The sequence below is a fragment of the Passer domesticus genome, chromosome 20 (assembly GCF_036417665.1).
Source record: "Passer domesticus isolate bPasDom1 chromosome 20, bPasDom1.hap1, whole genome shotgun sequence".
Classification (NCBI taxonomy): Eukaryota; Metazoa; Chordata; class Aves; order Passeriformes; family Passeridae; genus Passer; species Passer domesticus.
Window position 1 is genome coordinate 3,045,589 of NC_087493.1, and position 8,672 is coordinate 3,054,260.

Below are 8,672 nucleotides of genomic sequence, written 5' to 3' on the forward strand. Positions count from 1 at the left end.
TCCTGTCTTTAAAAATATTCAAATAAGATTTCCCTGCTTCATTCTAAGCACTTCAATTTTTCATCACCTTGTTTCCTTCTTTGCTGACTCTTCCCTCCTCCTCTCCCCTCTGCTCATTTTTTTTCTATGCAGAAAAAGGCACAAAACCAGAAAAAATATGGTAAAAATAATTCCCATCTCGGTTTAATTTTTTTTTTTTCCAGACAGCATCATATTGAATATTTTTTCCATTTATAAAAGAGCAACAAGTGGGAAAAGAGGAATAATTTAACTTTTTTTCATGTTTTCTCACTTTTTCACTTTCTATTCTCCAGAATGATGAACTTTGAACTGAAAAACTACAAGGGAGGCATTCTTAAAATCAGGATATTTCCAGTTGGGATCTGAACAGAACCAGTCCCTATTCCCAGGTTTACTCCAGGATATTTCCAGTTGGGAACATGAACATAACCAGTCCCTATTCCAAATTTTACTCCAGGATATTTCCAGGGTATTTCCATTTGGGAGCCTGAACATAACCAGATCCTATTCCCAGATATGCACCAGGATATTTGCAATTGGGTTCCTGAATATAACCAGTTCCTATTCCCAATTTTTAATCCAGGATATTTCCAGATATTTCCAGTTTGGAGCTGGAATATAACCACTCCCTGTTCCCAGGTTTACTCCAGGTTTACTCCAGGGTATTTCCATCTGGGAACCTGAACCATTCCCAGGTTTACTCCAGAATACTTCCAGTTTGGAGCTGGAATATAACCAGTCCCTACTGCCAGGTTTTTACCAGGATATTTCCAGTTGGGAACCTGAACATAACCAGTCCCTATTCCCAACTTCACTCCAGGATATTTCCAGGATATTTCCAGTTTGGAGCTGGAATATAACCAGTCCCTACTCCCAGGTTTACTCCAGGAAATTAACAATAGGGATCCTGAATATAACCAGTCCCTACTCCCAACTTTACTCCAGGATATTTCCAGTTGGGATCTGAACATAACTAGTCCCTATTCCAGGTTTTCACCAGGATATTTCCATTTTGGATCTAGAATATAACCAGTCCCTATTCCCAGGTTTAGTCCAGGATATTTCCAGTTTGGAGCTGGAATATAAACAGTTCCTATTCCCAGGGTTATTTCAGGGTATTTCCAGGTGGGATCTGAACAGAACCAATCCCTTCTCCCAGGTTTCCACTCCCCACACACAATTGTAATGGAGGACACAAGTGTGGGGGAACTGGTGACAATAAAATGAGATTAAACTGGAGCCTTGCCTTCAGTTCCTGATGGAAAAGGAAAATCTCCTGGAGGACAAGGGAAATGCAGCTGGGAAATGTTTCAGGAGCCTCAGAGCTCTATCAGGTACCCAGGAAAGGAGAATAGAGACCCCAAACCTCTGACAGGCACATCTGAGTGGGGGCAGAGCCACTTTATCATGGAGGGATGATGGGCAGAGTCTCTGTTCCTGTTCTCTCACGTGGTCCCTGAAAGCCAGAGGTGAATCCAGCGTGATTTGGGGAGAGAGCTGGGAGGGAAGGAATGTCAGACTCCAGCTTGGTTTTCTCCCCCATAAATTCATCCTTTCCATGCTCCTGTCCTTTGTTCAGCCCCTGCTCACAGGAATAAAGAGCTCTTTGCTCCTGGTGGGGCTGATTTTCCAGCCAGCTCCTAGAAAATAAACAGATTCTCTATTTTGCATAATTGATTTGCTGGGTCAGGAGCTGGTTTGGCACCACAGGAGCAGCTGGCTTGGGGTTCACTTTGGGGTTTGCACAGGAATTAAACCCAGCTCCAGGCTGTGCCCAATCCCTGGCAGTGCCCAAGGCCAGGCTGGATGGGGCTCGGAGCAGCCTGGGACAGTGGAAGGTGTGGGTGGGAACTGGAGGAGTTTAAGCCCCTCCCATCCCAAACATTCCATGATTCCATGACTTTGTGAGCACAAAACTCCCTCACTCCTTGAGACCAGTCACTGCCTGTAGGAAGCAACATTCCCAAACCACATCCAAGCCATGGAGAAAGCCAACAAAGCCTCCAGACCTCAGCAAAGCATCTCCAGAGCTGAGGAGAAATGGGGAATTCCAGGACAGGCTCAGGGACAGAATTTTCTGTGGAAAAACAGAGAAAGAAAATGAAATTAGCAACTCCAAGCTCTGAACTGGAGGAAGCAGAGAGTGCTTCTGTTTTAATAATCATTAGTCCTGTGCAGATAGGGCAGTGACTCCAGCATCCATTTATTTTGGGAATTTGCCCCAGCCCAGGGCTCTGTCTGTCCCTCTGCCTGGGCCTTTTTTGTGGCTGCTGACTGGGTTTCACCAACCTTGACACTTAAAGGCCAAAAATCAATCTTCCAAGGACAAGATGGCCAAGATTACTAAATTATGGGCTCTTCATTATCTTGAGGTACCTGCTCAGGACAGATGAATTGCCTTCAAGTCAGGGCAGTAAATCCTCCAGGGAGCAAGCAAAGAATAATGTGCAAACACTGCCTGAGCACACAAATGTGCACCAAAGGCAAAAGGGAAAAACACACATCCCATTGCTTTTTTCCCCCCACTCATTCTGCTTCCTTTATGTTCAGTTGCTGGAAGATGGAGACATTTATTAATTCTCCATGCAGGAAAGTAAACAGAGATCTCCATCCTCTGGGGTTTGGAGTCTGCTCTCAGCTGTCCCTGAGGAATCTTCCTGCCCTGCCTAATGGGCTCTGACCACAGCAGATCCATCTAGGGGGGACCATATCATTTTCTAAAGCCTCATTTAGGCTCATACACAAAGAAAACATGGCCCTGTCACGATGAAGAGATTTCAACTCCTTCAAGCTCCTTTCGCTTTATTTCTTGTAGCTGATTTGAAATGCAGGGCTGGGTTTAAGAAGGGAGAGGAGAGGGAAAGGAAGGAAGGAAAGGAAATAGCACAGGAGCTGATTTGCCAGAGCTGCATGAAATGATGGATTTTAAAAGTCCATTTTAAAGAAAGTGGGGGAGCTTTTTTAGAACAAGTGCCTGCCATAAAAGAGGGAGAAGGGAAAAGGACATTATCTGGTCTGGTAGTTTTCAGGAAGTTGTGGTCCCAATTCCCTAAAAATAAAATTCCTTTATGATCATCACTTTGCTTATTACTTCTCTTGGAGTAGCACCCTGAAAACATCAGCAGAATTTGGGATCCTATTGTAAAACCAGACTGCCCAGACCTGGTGATTGACTAAATCTGCAACAGGGTGTGAGGACCAAAAATTCCCTCCAGAATAGGCCAGGAGCTCAGAACTTGGTTTTAATCTCAGTTTCAGCTGAAAAATGAAAATGTGATCATTATTTTTGAACCCAGCTGTTGGATTATGTAACTGAGAAATGTTTTAAAAACTTTTATTCTGTTTTCAGTCTCATGAAAAGGGTGAGACAATACAGATGTTATAATTCACACCATCACAATCAGAATTCTCTACAAATCCACTTCCCACAGCCAAGTGTATCAGAAAGATTTATTCTGATTTTATGGAAAAGTTCAGCTGTGAAAAGAGCAAAATTCTGATTTTGTAAAGGTTTAACCTCTCTCATTTCCAGCTCCATGTTGGAATGGAGATGATGGCAGAGCAAAACTGGCCAGGAATGATTTGACAGAAGCAAGGAGAGCCCGTGACCCATCCTGGTGAACAGGGAAGGGAATTTCCAGGTAAGAAATCTCCCTGGATGAAATTTCTCAGCCCAATCCACTCCTGGTGGAAACCACCACCAGCCAGAGGAGGCTCCAGTGGAAGCTCATAAAATAAGAAGAGATTAAAGAGCATCTCAACAGCAGAATGAGATCTCCTCCCTCGTTATTCATGGAGGAGTTTCATGTTTAATATCCATGGATTTATCCCCGAGTTCCCTGTCCAGGACACCTCCCAGCTGCCAGCCTGGGCAGGAAAATCAGCCCATCTTTTTAGTAAAAGGCTGATTTTCTGGTAATGCCATTAAAGAGGAGATTTTGGAACAATAACTAATCTGTTCTCTGGGATATTTGCACACTGGAATTCCTCTTCCCTTCCTTGATTTTTTTTTTTTCCATGAGGAAGAAAACTGAATTGCTATAGATAATCTAAAGCTGACCTGGCTGATTTATGGTAGATAAAATGATTGGTGTGGAGCCCATCTCAGGGAGTTTTATCTTTTCTGGGGCAGAACTTTAACAGGGAAAATTTAGTGCAGCTCTGAAATCAGCAGAGCAAAGACCTGGTCCTATAAATTTAAGGACATTGAAATATTCCATAATATTTCAAACCCTTTTGGAGCCTCCAGCAGAAAGGGATGGAGCTGATTTGGGGGCCTCTCTGAAATGATGGAAACACCTCAATTTGGGCTCATCAGAGATGAGAATCAGGAATGATTTCCCTAACCAGCAAAGGAGATCTCTGCTGTAGGATCTGCCTGGGATGGGACATCAGGGTTCTGTTTGTCCTCACACCAGCACCAAGTGATGTGGACAACCAAGACACTGGTGAAGAGTTCCTGTGGATAAAAAGAAAAAAAAGGTGTTGAGCTGGCTCTAATTCAGTGTCCAACAGCAGCTGCTGACAGCCAGGCAGGCAGGGCCCGTTGCACAGGGTGTTTTTCATGGCTGCAATCTCCTGTCGCAGCTTTTGCAGAAGTGGAATTAAAAATCTTCCCTGCTTTGTGGTGAGGACAGACAGATGCTTTCCTGCTTTAATTCCTGAGTGGCCAGAACATGTTCGTTGACATTTCAGCTTGATGTTTTAATTGGCTGATTTGAATAAAACTCAGACAGGTTGTGTTGCTCCGTTTGATTTCGTGTCTCCCAGCCCAGCAGCCAACAAAAAGAAGACAGAGGGACAAGGAGGGGCGCTGACTTTTCACCTCTCTGATTCTCTCCCTGTTTTGTTGAACTCTTAATGTATTTAAATTCATGCCTCTTAAATTAGCCCTGTGTCCTGCAGGGGCTGAAATTACATGCAGCAACTGGGGCTGGAAGGACTGGTGGTCCAAGGGGATGAGCCACTTCTTGGTGCTGTCCCACCAACCTGGGCCCAAAATCCAACTAAAATAACATTTTTCATTTGAAATAGAACCAAAGCTGTGATATTGAAAACTCTCAGTGCTAAACTTCATGATAAATTTTATTTTTGGGGTGGATTTTATCTAGTAACCCTTTCTTTTGCTGCCATTCAACTAAAATTTACCCAGATGGGTAAAAATCCTATAGATTTTGTGGAGAAAAACTCCATGTGTGCCCAGGGCCAGAACTGGAGCCTGTGTGCTGCTATTTAGCAAGAAAGAGAGAATTCTTTTCTCCATGTAGCAGAAAGGAAATTGTGCTTTACTGTATTGTTTACCCTTCCCAGTACTTTAATTTTCCCTTTGTTTAATATTTCAGCAGAAGCCATTTATCTTCCTGGATGATCAAATAAACTGGGTGGTAAAAGAACGGATATTTAATTCGTTGGGAGGGGAAAAATGGTATTAAAGGTGGACCAAAGGGATCTGATTTGGAAACAGAGTCCTGTGAGATTTGCTACCTCACACTTGCCTCAGTGCCCAAGGGGAAAAAAGGGATTTTTATCATCCCAAAGAAAGATTTGGGATATTCTTTCCCAGCCCTGCAGTGCAGGGGGTGCAGCTCTGAAAGCTGATATTGGGCTGCTGAAAAAGAGCCAAAAAAAAGAGATCAGGGGTATCATGATGGGAATTTCAGGGACTATCAGGATTTGGAGATAAGGAGTATTAGGATGGGAATTTCATGAGTTATCAGGATTTGGAGATAAGGAGTATCAGAATGGGAATTTAGGGGTTATCAGGATTTGGAAATAAGAGATATCAGGATGGGAATTTAGAGGTTACCAGGATTTGGATTTCAGGGGTATCAGGATCAGAATTTCAGGAGTTGCCAGGATTTGGAGATAAAGAGTACCAGGATGGGAATTTCAGGGGTTATCAGGATTTCAAGATAAGGAGTATAAGGATGGGATTTTCAGGAGTCACCAGGATTTGGAAGCACAAGGAGCTCCTTAGGACAGGAGGGGTGAGGTTCAAATGCTGGGAAACATCAAAAACAAAAGGTCCTGCCTGAAAAGGGAAATTTTCTTTCAGCCCTCCACGATCTTGATCCCAGTTTTTCCATGGCTTCAGAGGGATTTTCTGGCTGGGACACCAGGCTAAACCTGACCCCCACTGTGGTTCTGTGCCTGATGAGCTTCTTTACCAGTTTAAAGCAGGACCAGGTATGACAGGACTTAAAAACCTCCTGGAAATGGGAAAATTTACAGGATTTTTCCCATCTAAGCATTTTTTTGGCAGGCAGAAAGGCAGGATTCTCTTCTTTCCCCACCAAACATCTCATGGGGTGCAAATACTTCCCTTTTTCTACTTTTTTTTTTTTTTTTCCTACTCAGCCTTTTTCTGATAGTTACTTAAATAGAAGGTGCTGATTTTCCCTGTGACAGCACAAATTTCTGTCAGGGTGTACATCATCCTCCCTTTCATCATTTTACTCTGTTTTTTAGAGGAAAAATGGAAATTTAATACTTAAGTGACACCTATTTGATTACAAACACACATAAAACCCAAAACTTCATCTCTTTCAAATCTGTTCCTTCTCCCAGTTTTGATGGAGAGGTGTTGCCTGGCAGACACAGAATTTGTGTAGCACCATCACCAGGAAAAGAGATAAATCATAAAGATGAAAGCCCTTGTTTCATCCCCATCTCTTTCTGCAGCAAATTGCTAAAATAAAACTCATCAAGAAATCTGCTGTGGGTATCAAAGCTCCTTTTAAAACACTTTCTCTTTTGCTCTGATCTGAATTTTTTGAGTTTGAGGAAGGATTAAGCAAATTAAGAACAGGAAAGTGTAACAACACCAGACCTTTGAGGACCAGCCTTGATTTTTCCAGCATATCTCACCTAACCACAGGAATATTTTTTCCTGTGAAGGAGCATTTAAATATTTATTTGAAAATGGTGAAGTGCCTTCCTATAAAGACACAAATCATTGTTTGAGTTGGCAGGCCCGAGAGCGAATGAAATACCTAAATGTGGTTCAGATATTGCCATTTATTATTTTTATGAGAAAAAATGTACCCTGAAAGAAGCTCTCGAAATACTTGATTATTTTTGGGATCAGGCTGTGGGTAAAAAACCACTGTTGCTATATCAAGTTTTGGAGAATAAGAGATAAACTTGACCAGAATTCATGGATCTATGTAGCTTTAATGCTGAATATTGGTGGTTTTAATTTTTTTAAACGTTTTATAGACTCAGAGCCTGGTGTTTCTTATGTTACAGTTTCAGTGGTTGAAGTTTTGGGGTTTCATTCAATCACTGGTGTACATTGAGTTTAGAAAATCTCATTTTCTATGTGAAATCTCTGAAGTTTAAGAAGGAAGTTGAGCTCCCATCATCATCTTGATGAAGGTTTTCTGGTCAGGATCTGCTCTGAAATAAATGATGCCCAGCCAGGGTCATTGTGTCATGAGCCTTTAATTAAGATTTTTTTCATTGAATGATAAAAATCTGTTTGGGAAAAAAAAAAGGAAACATTTACAAGGACATTAGAGGCCACAATTTGATAATTTTAATGCCTGGTGTGGAAATAAAATATGATCTCCACAGTGAATACAAGGATTGGGGCAGGAAAAATAAGGAAAAAGAATCCTGGCCATGATTGATGAGGGAGAATTTGTTGATTTGAGTTGGTTCTGCTCATAGGGGAGAGGGCAAACTGAGGAATTTTTAACCCAAAGCTTTAAAGCAGAACATTCAAACAGACACTGACTGCAAATATACAACACACACACACAAATAATTTTTAAAAAGGTTAATTTGTTTTCATCTGCTCATTGCAGTCCAAGAGGTGAAGTTTGTTTTTCCTCTTGCAGCAGTGCAGGGAGGAGATATGCCCCATATGCCACCACCTCTGCTGCCAGATGTTTGCCAGAGGATTTTCCCTCCCCATCGCCATCTCCATCCCCATCGCCATCTCCATCGCCATCCCCATTCCTGTCCCCAGTCCCATTCCTGTTCCTGTTCTTGTTCCCATTCCTATTCCCACTCTGATTCCCATCCCCATTCCCCATTCCCATTCCCACTCCCATTCCCATTATTCCCATTCCCATTCCCATTCCCATGCCCCATTCCCCATTCCCCTTCCCCTTCCCCATTCCCCGTTCCCCATTCCCCATTCCCATTCCCATTCCCACTCCCATTCCCATTATTCCCATTATTCCCATTCCCAGCTGTTTATTTGAGAGGCTCTTTCCAGCCTGGTGCAAACGTGCTGATTATGAGGCCTAAAAAATGAAAGATTCCTGCTGCGGGTAGGGAGAGCCCCGGGTCATCCTCACAGGGCTGAGCTCTGGGGCCAGGGGTGCCTGTGGCTTCCAGGACAGCTCAGGATTTCCCTGGATTTTTGAGGGATCCACATTTAACAGAGGAGCAGGCTCCCACAAGAAAGAGACAGAAATTATTTCTGGTTTTGGAGATGTGTGTTTGCCAGGCCAGAGGGGACATGGCGGTGATGCTTCAGGATTTTAGCTTTTCTATTTTTCATCTATTTGTAATCCTGCAGTTCTGCAGTGTGTAACTCTAAACTCCATGTGCAGTGTGAGCTGCTGCTTTCCCATTTTGGGCAGACACAACAATTCCTCTCCAGGCCTGGCAGTCAAGGACACCTCACTGCCTCAGGCCTG

The 8,672-nt window shown here is 43.0% G+C and overlaps 1 long non-coding RNA gene across 1 annotated transcript; it reads left to right on the forward strand.

Annotated features, from left to right (window-relative positions):
• Positions 1-1,952: 1,952 nt before the first annotated feature.
• Positions 1,953-6,732, forward strand: LOC135284196 (uncharacterized). The gene is made up of 2 exons (XR_010349653.1): positions 1,953-2,393; positions 3,554-6,732. It is a non-coding gene; the product is annotated as an uncharacterized LOC135284196 (long non-coding RNA).
• The last annotated feature ends 1,940 nt before the right edge of the window (positions 6,733-8,672 follow it).